Consider the following 14,833-nt stretch of genomic DNA (forward strand, 5'->3'; position numbering starts at 1 on the left):
CTCTATTATTTTATAATGATATTGAAAATATCTCAAAGAAATGTTTTCAAGATGAAATCAATTATACATGTGAAGAAACGAGCACAGTCCTGATGTGGTAAGCACTTGTTGTGACTACAAGTTTCAATCCCTTGTTCTGGAAAAACAACTCACAACAAAATGAAGGCAAAGAATATTAACATTTGTAGGAAAATTTGGGGGGAAACCACATCAGTGCTTGATATGATGAGTGCTTGACGTCTAAAATTGCAGATCTTAAGAATGGCTGCAAGAAACATCACCAATCCTGGAACTTTAATCGACGGCATATAAGGAAGAAAATTCAAAAAGGAATTATTGAGGAAATTGCTGAGGAGAAACTGATAAAAAATTACAAACAAAATAATAAGTGCTTTGGGAATACCAAAAAATCAAGCATGTGTTTTAGGGGAGAAAAAGGAAAAAAAAAAAAGGATTTAAATTTGCAATACTTGACTTTGGGCCCCACAATGTCCACTAAGTTCTAAGACCAGTGATCCATCATTGACAAGAGGTTGCTTGGCTGAGAAGCCTTCCTGGGGCCCCCTTCACATCCTCGTTTCTCAGACAGTAGATGAAAGAGTTCAGCATGGGGATGACAACAGTGTACATCACTGAGGTGATCAAGCTTCTCTGGGAAGGTGGATCACAGCAGAACTGAGGTAGTCCCCCAGGCTCTTCCCATATTAACAAGGAGACCACCAAGTGGTGAGACTCTTAGTGAAAATGTAAAATGCTTTATATGTTCCCCCTGCAGAAGACATCCTTATTAAGGAGGAGACAATTTGAAGGTGAGAAAAAAGGATCCCAGTGAGAGGAAACACACATAGGAGGGCAGTGGTCACATAAAAGGAGATGTTATTGATGAGGCTGTCAGAGCAGTCCACCTTGAGAACCTGAGCCAGTTCACAGAAGAAATGTGGAATTTCAGTGCCTATACAGAAGGTCAGCCTCACCGTTAGTAGAATGTGAAACAGGGAAACAGATAAAATGATGAATGAAGACATCAAAACCATGAGGCCACAGATGTGTAGGTTCATGATGACCATGTAGTTCAGGGGGTGGCATATGGCCACAAACTGCTCATAGGCCATGACAGTCAGGAAGAAATCATCCATTCCAGCAAAAATCATTTAAAAAATATACCCGAGTGAGATATCCTATGTGAAAGATCTTTACTCTATGTCTGGATGTTCACTAACATCTTCGGGATGGTGGTAGAGATGAAGCATATGTCCACAAAGGACAGGTTGAAGAAGACAAAGTACGTGGGGGTGTGGAAGTGGGAATCAGAGTGATGAGCAGCTACCCAAGCATGGTGACCAGTGTACATGGACAGGAACACTCCAAAGAGCAGGGACTGCAGTTCAGGATCCTCTGAGAGACCCAGGAGGAGGAATTCTGGTATTTTGTGTTTTTTCCTGATTCCGTGTAGCTGATATGTCTGTCAGGAAGGGAGGCAAAAGCAACGTTCAGTGAACATCCAACTGATACCTGAGTTCGTTAGCACCTTGTGATTCATCTTTAGGTGAACTTCACCCTCTGTTGAGTGTTTCCAAACAGAGAGATTCACTCAGTCAAGTGAGCCCCTTTCCATTTTAAATGTGTGTAATGATTCAGACTTCTTTAATTTAGCAGAAATCTGTCTCTCCCTCTCTCTCCTTTAAAACCCTTTATTCAAATCTACGGACATAAACCAATTTCTTCTTTGATAAGTCTCTTTCAAATTATTAAAGACATCTAACGTCTTTTCTATGGTAATCCCCATACTACCTTGATTCTAATAACTCTGTAATAGTGATGAAGACATGGGTTTTCAACACAAACAACCTCAATTCTGTGACCTTTTGATGTCACGGTTAACTCTCATGTGCCTTATTTCTTTATAAAAATATGGTTACTGCTATTAACTTCTTTGTGAGGTTTAGAAATGACTTGAGCCCAGTAAGAGCTCAATAAATGATAGCTATTAATGTCATTATTAATATGTGTTTTATGATGATTATTTTTTTGCATATAATTCTCCTAAAGTACAGTGTAGAGATGTGATTTAGAAAATAGACTCTTGAGTTAGACTTCCTAGAAAACAATTTTGATTCACCAAAATGCCATCTGTATGACCTTGAGAAAATTATTTACTCTCTCAGCTGCAGATACCTCACCTCTACAATGGGAGTAGTAAATTTGCCCTACGTTGTATGACCGATGAGTAAATTAAATGAGATGACGCATGCAATTTTTCTTGTGATTCCTGTGACATACAGTGGACACTTGATAAATGTGAACTTCTGTTCTTAACATCGCAAAAAATTTGTCTTGCATAGTTACCATTTATCAGATTTTCCTTAAACTAAGGCAGTCATCAAAGATGGAATTTTGATCATTATAAACACAAGTCTGTTACCTCTTTTGACCATCACGCAGCACTAATTAACGAAGATCCCTATAGCTTTCTCTTTCAAAGACTGCCAGCCAGGCTGATTCTTCTAAGAAAAGGTAAAAAAAGCATGTGGACTACATAGATAAGAGGAAGAAACAAAATCACAAAACCATTAAATAAAATATAAACCATGTGTGAGTGTGTGCTCATGTGCACATGCTTAGAACTGAGAATGTGTTGTTTTAACAAGCAGTGGAATAATTTCAAAATATATGATTGACAGACTTGATAAAAATATTCAAAGCTTCTATAAAATAAATCACCCTAAAAATTGAAAGAAATTTAAGATTTGAAAATAAATGTTTACATTTTCCATGATAGGAAAAAGATTTGGTGTTATTAATATCTGGAGAATGTTAATAAATTAAAGAGAGAGGAAATCATTTAGGCTACATTTAGTTTGGGGAAGTGGGTTGAAATGGCTTCTCTGAAATACAAATATTTGAGCTGTGAGAGGAAGGATGGGTAATTGCTAACCAGGGGAAACAAGGAAAGGGCAAGGGTTTTGGGCTAAGAGAACAGAATTTACAGTTGAACTGTGGATCAATGAGCTTGAGAATGGAAGGGATTTGAGACGCCAGTGAGTTGGAGAATAGAGAGTGAGGATCAGGAGGACAGAGTTGGGGAGGCCCACAAGGCCAGCATCCTGTACTATTTCTTGATGTGCCTCTCCTTTTGGTAATTTTATGTTTATTCAAAGGTCAGAGAACATGAGTGTTTTTGCTTGCCACTGTCGTTCCAGGTACTTACATGGTGCCTGGCACATAGTAGGTACTGCACACACACAAATGTTAGATATATAATAAAGATTGAGACCCAAAGCATCAACAATAACATACAAAAGAAGTCCTTGAGATCACATATGCCTGAATATAGACACAAAATGAAATAAAATTATGTAAAATGCATTCATATCTATTTTAAGAGAATAATACATCAGGAATAAGTAATATCTATTCTAGGAATGAGAAGCTGGTTTAATACTGTGACGTTTGTTAACACAATTCATCACAAAAATAGGTCGATGAAGAAAAATCATAGCCATAATCACAATAGAAAGTGCACTTGGGAAAATGTAACAAATATTACTTGGTTTAGCAGCCAGGACAGAGCCTCTCACTGAATGAGGAGACTCAGGACAATTTCTTAACTCAATAAAGAATGGTTGTTTTACAACTGTAGCCAACAGGATATTCTACATTGAAACACTAAAATATTTGTGCTAAATTCCTGAACAGACCAAAGCTGTCTACCCCTTCAATCACTCGATATTTTCCTCAACATTTAAAGAGACTGGTAAGATGACAAAAGGAAATTGAGCTGGGTACCAAACGTCAGAAATAATTATGTTATTTGTAAATGATATGTTGACTCTAAGGTGAAACAACAGCAACAATCAATACAGAACTATAAAGTGCTACCAGTAAGTCGAATCTAATGCAAAAATACGGAATATAATAGAAAAATCCAATCATGTGAGGAACAAAATAGACAACTCCTGGTGCATAACAGATCTCCAGTGAGTCGTTAGTGAATAAACAATCGGACACAGGAAATACGACAGGAGCCTACAATGATGGGAAAGAGTAGAGAAGAGGTGGAGACTTTCCAGAAAATAACTCATTGAAGAAAGGCTCTAGATTGCAAAGAGAGAGAGAGGGAAACAGAACAAGAGCTGGAAAAGACTGGTTTCAGTGGAAACTAAAATACTTTCAAAGTACAGAAGCAAACTTTGTAGACTAAATAAATATGAGACTGTGCCAGTCTCCTTAATCTAGCGGTAAAGCCAGAACCCACTTTCTCTCCTCTTTTCCTTCTTACTCCACCAGCCCTCACTGGGGATACACTGACCCTCTCTGATGGCTATCACTAAAGCTTTTTGTTCTCTGAGGCCTGTCCCTGGGAAGCCCAATTGGGTTTGCATTTGGCTGATATCAGAGAATTATACGTAAGAGGCAACAGAAACATGCTAAAAGTTTCTAGAATCTCAAGAGTTGAATTCTCAGAGCTTCTCACTCAATAAACTGTTCTATTGACTCCTTTCTCCAAATAATTCAGCACGCTTGGGGTACAAAGATTAGAAAGAATGGCCCGTTTTCAGACAATATTGTGTCTGTGCAAGCAGCAAAGGGGGAAATGAATTTATTTCCTTCAAGGAGAAGCTCTTCTTTCTTTGATCTGACATAAAAATTACATGGTGTCCCCTAAAGAAATTTTAATTTCTATAAGAACCAAAACCAGGAAACAACTTTATTGATGTTCTTTTCTTAAAAATTCTTTGGAGATTTTATGGATCACTTGGTGTATACAACGTGATGGAGAAAGAGAGGTTCATTCTGAAGAAAAGCAGAGTGCTTAATAGTTTTGTTTCTGTTGAGAACTGAACTAGCCAAATGAGAACTGAAAAATATCCCTTGACATTTGCTGGTGACATGGAGGCCTTCATTGATATTAGGGAGGGCTCCATTTATTACCTCTAAATGGAGGAGTAGGGGCAGAAATATTCCATGTAGAGTGGGCTGAAGAGTTTGTATTGAGGAAACATAGGTGACAAATATGAATCATACATAAAATTTGTCACAGAAGAAGAGGACAGAGGTAAAACATAGACTAAAGGCAGTATCATATAGGAGAGAGTTAAAAAAAAAATAATGGATGATACAGGAATACATTTAATTTTAAAGAGAATGATAATATTTCATGTAGGCACTTGAATACACAGGAAATGCTGAAGAGATAATTCACAGGATGCAGTACACACTCTAAAACAACGACAGTCATAATGTGCTGTATCTCCATTTAGAGAATACATGTGTCCAGAAATCAAGTTGTTGGAAGTAGAAGCAGCCCCATCCCACATCATTCCCAGTGAGCCACTTGGAAAGTTTGTACTTCAGGTCTCCACACCTCTGGCCTCTGCAGGTTTAGAAGTCTTGACTCTGAAAGGGATAATACTTCCAGAGACATGGCAAAATCTCATTGAACTTCAACCTACTGGCCAGTATGTTAAAGGACAATACAATGTGGCTCAATAATTTTTATTTGGGGAATCTAAATATGCTTCAGCTTTAGAAAATCTATTTACATTAACTTATTTCATAAATATATCAATACAAAAGCTGGCAGGGCCAATAGAAATCAAAATGTATTTGACAATTTTTAACAGCCATTGTTGCAAATGGTAGTATGTATGTGGGGGGTGGGGAGGGCGGGGGATGCAGGCTCTTAAAGTAGGAAAATAAGGATGTATCATTCAAATGATAAATAATGTGGATTCTTCAATGAGAGCTAACATTCATTGAACATGGACGCATTAAGAAATGACAATTAATGAAGATGCAAGGATTGCTGCTATGAACCATCAGTATTTAATATTATTCTGACAATTGAAACAAATGCATAAGATGAAAAAAGAAAGGGGACATAAGCACTGTAAAGTCAAAGATAGGTGTATCATCTTAGTAGATAAGATTTTGGAGGTGAAGAGCCCTGAGATCACTGAAGATGCAGTCCTGTATGGGTCCTTCACCATGCATTTCAATAAATCCCCTAGAACAGTTGTTTTCAAATTTTAGCCATACATGAGATCCACCTGGATGGCTTAACACAAATGGCTGGGGCTGTCCCTGGAATTTCTGATTTAGTAGATCTGAGATGAAGGATAAGAATTTGCACGTCTAACAAGCTCACAGGGCATGCTGGTGCTACTGGTCTAGAGACACTTTGAGAAACACTTTATTGTCTCCCTAGTACTCTGATTTAATAACAGATTTTCCTCCGCTGTTTACATCTCCCCTCACCCTGCCCACCCCCAGCGTTTGCTAGCATACACTGGCTCTTTCTGATGTCATCATGGATACAAGAGGAGATAAGAAACAAAGAAGGAGATCAACAGGTCTGTCTCCTATGTATGTTTCCTACCTGGTTATGGCAAGGTCGTTACTGGAGAACACTAGAAAAACAACCTAAAATACTGCTTTATAAAATCTTCATAGAAGCTTTCAGACAATGCCTGGAGCAATGGCCAACTTCTATGACATTGGGAATGCCACATATTCAACTATATCTAAGGTTCCTCTGACCAGATGATCTCTGGCTTTGCAGAGCACAACTCTGGCCCTGTCGGGGAATGATATATCCTTCATAAGGGGTCAAACCATTTCCTATTGAGAAAAATTACTTCTCTCTTTGCCCCAGCCTTTCACTGATAGTCTTTCTCCACTAGGCTTTCAGTACACCAGCTCTCCTAGTTTCCTGCTACCTGACTGTTCTCTCCTACTCATTCTCCTTTGCAGTTTACTCCTCCCAGAGCATCACAGGGCTCTGCCTTTGGTCTTTCTCCTTATTCACACTTGCTCCTTTGGTGATCTCAACCAGCTTGCTAGCCTCAAATACTCTATATCTATGATCCTCCAATTTTTACCTCCAGAAGAGCCCTCTCTCCCAAACTCAAGTTTCCACTGGGGTGTCAAAGAAACATCTCCATTTTTTTTAATTGTGGTAAAATATACAAAAGTTAAAGTTTATTTTTTTTTTTTTTTTTTTTTTTTTTTTTTTTTTAATTTTTTGTTTATTGCAGTAACATTGGTTTATAACATTGTAAAAATTTCAGGTGTACATCATTGTACTTCTATTTCTGCATGGACTACATCATGTTCACCACCAAAATACTAATTACAACCCATTACCACACACATGTACCGAATTATCCCTTTCACCCTCCTCCCTCCCCCCTTCCCCTCTGGTAACCACCAATCCAATCTCTGTCCCTATGTGTTTGTTTATTGTTGTTATTATCTACTACTTAATGAAGGAAATCATACGGTATTTGACCTTCTCCCTCTGACTTATTTCACTTTGCATTATACCCTCAATGTCCATCCATGTTGTCACAAATGGCTGGATTTCGTCGTTTCTTATGGCTGAGTAGTATTCCATTGTGTATATATACCACAGCTTCTTTATCCATTCGTCCCTTGATGGGCACTTAGGTTGCTTCCAAGTCTTGGCTATCGTGAATAAGGCTGCAATGAACACAGGGGTGCATGTACCTTTGCAAATTGGTGTTTTCAAGTTCTTTGGATAAATACCCAACAGTGGAATAGCTGGATCATATGGTAGTTCTATCGTTGATTTTTTGAGGAATCTCCATACTGTTTTCCATAGTGGCTGCACCAGTTTGCACTCCCACCAGCAGTGTATGAGAGTTCCCTTCTCTCCACAACCTCTCCAACACATGTTGTTTCCTGTCTTGTTAATTATAGCCATTCTGACAGGCGTGAGGTGATATCTCATTGTAGTTTTGATTTGCATTTCCCTGATAGTTAGTGATTTTGAACATCTTTTCATGTGTCTGTTGGCCATCTGTATATCTTCTTTGGAGAAATGTCTGTTCAGGTCTTTTGCCCATTTTTTAATTGGGTTGGTAGTTTTTTGTTGTTGAGATGCATGAGTTCTTTATATATTTTGGAGATTAAGCCCTTATCAGATGTATGGTTTGCAAATATCTTCTCCCAATTGTTAGGTTGTCTTTTCGTTTTGTTGATGGTTTCCTTTGCTGTGCAGAAGCTTTTTAGTTTGATGTAGTCCCATTTGTTTATTTTTTCTATTGTTTCTCTTGCCTGGTCAGATGTGGTGTTTGAAAAGATGTTGCTAAGACTGATGTGGAAGAGCGTACTGCCTATGTTTTCTTCTAGAAGTTTCACAGTTTCAGGTCTTACATTCAAGTCTTTAATCCATTTGGAGTTAATTTTTGTGTATGGTGTAAGGTAAGGGTCTACTTTCATTTTTTTGCATGTGGCTATCCAGTTTTCCCAACACCATTTGTTGAAGAGACTTTCTTTTCCCCATTGTATGTTCTTGGCTCCTTTGTCGAAGATTAGCTGTCCATAGATGTGTGGGTTTATTTCTGGGCTTTCGATTCTATTCCATTGATCTGTGTGTCTGTTTTTGTGCCAGTACCATGCTGTTTTGGTTACTATAGCTTTGTAGTATATTTTGAAATCAGGGAGTGTGATACCTCCAGCTTTGTTCTTTTTTCTCAGGATTCCTTTAGCTATTCGGGGTCTTTTGTTGTTCCATATAAATTTTAGGATTCTTTGTTCTATTTCTGTGAAAAATGTGGTTGGAACTTTGATAGGGATTGCATTGAATCTATAGATGGCTTTAGGAAGTATGGACATCTTAACTATGTTAATTCTTCCAATCCAAGAGCACGGAATATCTTTCCATTTCTTTGTGTCCTCTTCAATTTCTTTCAGCAATGTTTTATAGTTTTTAGGTGTACAGATCTTTCACTTCTTTGGTTAAGTTTATTCCTAGGTATTTTATTCTTTTTGTTGCAATTGTAAATGGGATGGTATTCTTAATTTCTCTTTCTGCTACTTCGTTGTTAGTGTACAGAAATGCAACTGATTTTTGTATGTTGATTTTGTATCCTGCAACTTTACCATAGTCGTTTATTACTTCTAAAAGTTTCCTGGTGGATTCTTTAGGGTTTTCTATATATAAAATCATGTCATCTGCAAATAGTGACAGTTTCACTTCTTCCTTTCCAATTTGGATCCCTTTTATTTCTTTCTCTTGCCTGATTGCTCTGGCTAGGACTTCCAATACTATGTTAAATAGGAGTGGTGACAGTGGGCATCCTTGTCTGGTTCCTGTTCTTAGAGGGATAGCTTTCAGTTTTTCACCATTGAGGATGATATTAGCTGTGGGTTTCTCATATATGGTCTTTATTATGTTGAGGTACTTTCCTTCTATACCCATTTTATTCAGAGTTTTTATCATAAATGGATGCTGTATCTTGTCAAATGCTTTCTCTGCATCTATTGAGATGATCATGTGATTTTTATTCTTCATTTTATTAATGTGGTGTATTACGTTGATTGATTTGCGAATGTTAAACCATCCCTGCATACCTGGAATAAATCCCACTTGATCATGGTGTATAATCTTTTAACGTATTGTTGTATGCGATTTGCTAGTATTTTGTTGAGGATTTTTGCATCGATGTTCATCAGTGATATTGGCCTGTAATTTTCTTTTTGTGTTGTCCTTGTCTGGTTTTGGTATCAGGGTAATGTCAGCTTCGTAGAATGAGTTAGGAGCTTCCCCCTCCTCAATTGTTTGGAAGAGTTTGAGAAGGATAGGTATTAACTCTTCTTTGAATGTTTGGTAGAATTCACCAGGGAAGCCATCTGGTCCTGGACTTTTATTTTTGGGGAGGTTTTTGATTACTGTTTCGATCTCCTTACTGGTGATTGGTCTATTCAAATTCTCTACTTCTTCTTGATCCAGTTTTGGAAGGTTGTATGATTCTAAGAATTTATCCATTTCTTCCAGATTGTCGAATTGGTTGGCATATAGTTTTTCATAGTATTCTCTTATAATCTTTTGTATTTCTGAGGTGTCTGTTGTAACCTCTCCTCTTTCATTTCTGATTTTACTTATTTGTGCCTTCTCTCTTTTTTTCTTGGTGAGTCTAGCTAAAGGTTTGTCAATTTTGTTTATCTTTTCAAAGAACCAGCTCTTGGTTTTATTAATTTTTCTATTGTTTTTTTGGTCTCTATTTCATTTATTTCTGCTCTGATTTTTATTATTTCCTTCTTCTACTGATTTTGGGCTTTGTTTGTTCTTCTTTTTCCAGTTCCTTTAGGTGCATTGTTAGATTGTTTATTTGAGATTTTTCTTGTTTGTTGAGATAGGCCTGTATTGCTATAAACTTCCCTCTTAGAACCGCTTTTGCTGTATCCCATAAATTCTGGCATGTCGTATTTTCATTTTCATTTGTCTCCAGGTATTTTTTGATTTCTTCTTTGATTTCTTCGTTAACCCAATCATTGTTCAGTAGCATTTTGTTTAATCTCCATGTATTTGTGGCTTTTCTGATTTTCTTCCTATAGTTGATTTCTAGTTTCATACCGTTGTGGTCAGAAAAGATGGTTGGTATTATTTCAATCTTCTTAAATTTATGGAGACTTGTTTTGTGGCCTAATATGTGATCAATCCTGGAGAATGTTCCATGTGCATTTGAAAAGAACGTGTATTCTTCGGTTTTTGGATGGAATGCTCTGTATATATCTACTAGGTCCATCTGTTCTAGTGTGTCGTTTAAGGCCAATGTTTCCTTATTGATCTTCTGTTTGGATGATCTATCCGTTGGTGTAAGTGGAGTGTTAAAGTCCCCTACTATTATTGTGTTACTGTCTATTTCTGTTTTTATGTCTGTTAATAATTGCTTTATATATTTTGGTGCACCTACATTGGGTGCGTAGATATTTACAAGTGTTATATCCTCTTGTTGGATTGTTCCCTTGATCATTATGTAATGCCCTTCTTTGTCTCGTTTTACAGTTTTTGTTTTAAAGTCTATTTTGTCTGATATGAGTACTGCTACCCCTGCTTTCTTTTCATTGCCATTTGCGTGGAGTATCTTTTTCCATCCCTTCACTTTCAGTTTGTGAGTGTCTTTAGGTCTGAAGTGTGTCTCTTGTATGCAGCATATATATGGGTCTTGTTTTTATCCAGTCAGCCACCCTATGCCTTTTAATTGGAGCATTTAGTCCATTGACGTTTAAAGTAGCTATTGATAAGTATGTACTTACTGCCATTTTTAACTTTTTTTTTCCCTCAGTGTTTTAGTAGTCCTTCTCTGTTCCTTACTTCTTCTATACAGAATTGATGGTCACTTTAGTTTGACCTCTGTCTGAAAGCTGTACTCTTTAACTACCCTCCTCCCTCCTTTTATCTTTTTGATATCATATCCAACCTCTTTTTTGTGCATTTGTATCCATTACGTTCTAATCGTGGAAATAGATAATTTTTCCTATTTGTGGTCTTCTCTTTTCCCCTTAAATCAGTCCCTTTAACATTTCTTGTAACACTGGTTTCTTGGTGACAAACTCCTTTAATTTTTGCTTATCTGGGAAAATTTTGATCTCTCCTTCCATTTTGAACGATAACCTTGCTGGGTAGAGTATTCTTGGCTGTAAGTTTTTTCCTTTTAGCACTTTAAATATATCATGCCATTCTCTTCTAGCCTGTAAGGTTTCTGCTGAGAAGTCAGCTGATAGCCTTATGGGGTTTCCTTTGTATGTAACTTGACATTCTCTTGCGGCTTTTAGGATTCTCTCTTTATCTTTAATTCTGGACATTTTGATTATGATGTGTCTTGGTGTGGGCCTCTTTGGGTTTATCTTGTTTGGGGCTCTCTGTGCCTCCTGTACCTGGATGTCTGTTTCCTTCCTTAGGTTAGGGAAGTTTTCATCTATTATTTCTTGAAATAGATTCTCTGCCCCTTGTCTCGCTCTTCTCCTTCCGGGACACCTATAACACGGATGTTAGTGCGCTTTGATGTTGTCCCAGAGGTCCCTTAGACTGTCCTCACTCTTTTTAATTCTTTTCTCTTTTACCTGTTCACCTTGGGTAATTTCTTCTAGTCTTTCTTCCAGCTCACAGATCCGTTCTTCTGTATCCTCTACTCTGCTTTTGAGTCCCTCTAAAGAGTTTTTCATTTCCAGTATTGTATTCTTCATTTCTGATTGGTTCTTTTTTATATCTTCCATTTCTTTGTTGACATTCTCACTGAGTCCATCTATTCTTCTCCCCAGATCAGTGAGCATCCTTAACACTCTTAGTTTGAACTCTCTGTCGGGTAGGTTGCTCATTTCTGTTTCACTAAGTTCCTTTTCTGGGGTTTTGTCCTGTTCCCTTACTTGGAATGTATTCTTTGCCTCTTCATTTTGCCTCTTTCCCTGTGCTTGTGTCTACGTATTAGGTAGGTCAGCTATGTCTCCTGCTCTTGGATAGGTGACCTTATGTAAGTGATGGCTTAGGAGGCTTCCAGTGTGCTTCCCTCAGTTCTCAATGTTCCAGGGTGACCCCTATGTGGGCTACGTGTATCCTTCTGCTGTGGCCTGTTTGCTCTCCCTGTAGGCGCCCAGGAGGCTGAGTTATGCTCCTGGCCAGCTGTTGTAATGCTCAGCTGCTTGTAGTTGTTGTGGGCCCTTCAGTCTCTTTATCAGCTGTGGGAGCCCCAGCACAGTTGGCTGCAAGTTCTAATACCACATTTGTGTTGCAGTATTTCTTTTAAGTGAGTAGGCCCCCACCGTGGCAGGTTGTTAGGCTCAGGGCCTTACAATTGCTGTAAACCTCTAGCCTATTAGGTCTCTTGTCAGCTCTCTGAGGATTGCAGCTGGGTGGGGCTGGCCTCAGGCACAGGAGCACCCAATTGTTTCAGGTTTTGGAAGATGGAGCAAACCTCCTATGTGGGTCTTTGAGAAGCACAAGTCTTCTGCAGCTGACAAGCCCTGTTACCCACAGGTCCACACACACAGTCAACACAGTCCTGCCCGTGTGGCGCCCGACCTCCCAAGTGGACCCAGTCTCTCCAGGGCGGGAGCCCCACACACTCTGCCACCGCCCCACACTCTCCACCCGCTCCTTGTGCACACCCTGCCCTGCTCAAGTCAGCTCAGTTGCCAGGCTGCAGAGAATCCAGTCACCAATCTATGCAGGCCCACACGTTGCCTGAGGGCTTGTTGTTGGGTGGGGCTAGTCTCTAGGGTGGGCTGCCTGCCCTGGCTGAGCTGGATTAAATCGGTGCTCTAGTGGGTGGAGCAGACCCTGGGCTAGCAGGTCTCAGGGAGAACTCCAATGGCGTCTGTGTCAGCACGCTCACACCAGGCCACAACAATGGCCGCCGCCAATGTCCCAGTCCCTGGAGAGGGCTCACCTCTCACCCAGATGCACTCAGGGCCTATTAGGTGAGTCTCTTGTCACCGAAGCACTGTGCACCTTTCTTTCTGGTGATTTTAGGATGCTTTCTGGAACGGGTGAGTTTGTGCGCGGGCCCTTTAAGAGCCAGTTTTAGTTTCTTTGTGAACCGGGTTTTCTGGGGGTGCTACCCAATGCTTTAGTAGCAGGCAAAGTCAGATATTATGCCGCTGCTCTCGCTTGTGCTGGGTCCACAAAATGCCCACAGCGGGGGCGCTCCCCGGCTCAGGACCCCGCGCCTCCAGGGAGGCTGCGTACCTGTGAGCTGCTCCCGGCGGCCGTGAAGCTGGCGGCTTGTGAAGGTGGCGTTTTTCCTCTCCGGAAGGGAGTCTCTGCCTCTTCTACCCCAGTTAGGATTGTCCGTTGTTGCAGGAGTTCCTCTTATCCAGTTTTCAGTTCTGTCTCAGGGGTAATTTTTCCACGAGTAGTTGTAAATTGGCTGTGTCCACGGGAGGAGGTGAGTTCAGAGTCTGCCTACGCCGCCATCTTGACTCCGCCCCCAAAGTTTACTGTTTTAACTACATTTAAGTATATACTTCTGTGGCGTTAACTACATTCACCCTGTTGTCCAACCATCACCACCTTTCGTCTCCAGATCTTTTGGATCATCCCCAAATGAAACTCTGTCCCCACTAAACACTAACTCCGTGATGTCCTCTCCCCCTCTCCCCTGGTAATCTCTATTCCAGTTTCTGCCTCTCTGAATTTGACTACTTTAGTCATCTCATATAAGTTGAACCATATGATATTTATCCTTTGGAATATGTCATATTTGACATTTCAAAACCTGAAATTCTGATCTCCCCTTTCTTTCCAAATTTGCTCCACCCATAGTCGTCGCTGTCTCAATTGATGCAATTCCACTCTTTCAGTTGTTCAGACCCAAAACCTGGAGTCATTCTTGTCTCCTCTCCTTTTTCACACCCATATCCTGCCTCACGACAAATCCACTTGACCCAGCTGACAACTTATGAACTCTTGCACTAATACCACCCTCCCGCCCCACCCCAGGTCCTAGCTTCCTATAACTCACCTGGCTTGCTGCAGTCAGCTCCAATCAGGTTTCCCAAACCCTACAATGCGTTCTCAACTCAGCAGCCAGAAGGATTTTTTAAAACCCAAGTCAGATCATGTCATGTGTCTGCTCAAAACCCAGCCATGATTCCCCACGTCACTCAAATTAAATGAATGCAAAAGTCCTTCAATGGCAGAGAAAGCCTCACATGATCAGCGCCTATACCTGTTCTCCTCTTCTGCTATGCACCCTGTCACACTCTATGCTGCAGTCACACTCCCCCCAGGCGACCTTCCACCTGAGGATCTTTGTATGCTGCAGTCACACTCCCCCCAGGTGACCTTCCACCTGAGGATCTTTGTATTATTCTTACCCTGTGCCAGGGCACTCTTTCCCCAGATTTGCGCTCACCTAAGTCATTCACTGTCTTCACAAATGGAACCTTCTCAATGAGGTGTATGAAGACCATCCTTTATATCATGACAACCTGTCCTCCCCACACACTTGATCTTCTTTATCCTGCAGAGTTGAACCTAAAATAATGACTGACACATAATAAATACTCAGTAAAAATAGTTTTGATA

General features: G+C 39.8%; 1 pseudogene; it reads right to left on the reverse strand.

The window, feature by feature from the left end:
- Nucleotides 1-519: 519 nt before the first annotated feature.
- On the reverse strand, nucleotides 520-14,718 carry LOC101396473 (olfactory receptor 7D4-like; annotated as a pseudogene).
- Nucleotides 14,719-14,833: the final 115 nt, after the last annotated feature.

Source organism: Ceratotherium simum, chromosome 39 (assembly GCF_057802395.1).
Source record: "Ceratotherium simum simum isolate JZ-2026a chromosome 39, ASM5780239v1, whole genome shotgun sequence".
Lineage (NCBI taxonomy): Eukaryota > Metazoa > Chordata > Mammalia > Perissodactyla > Rhinocerotidae > Ceratotherium > Ceratotherium simum.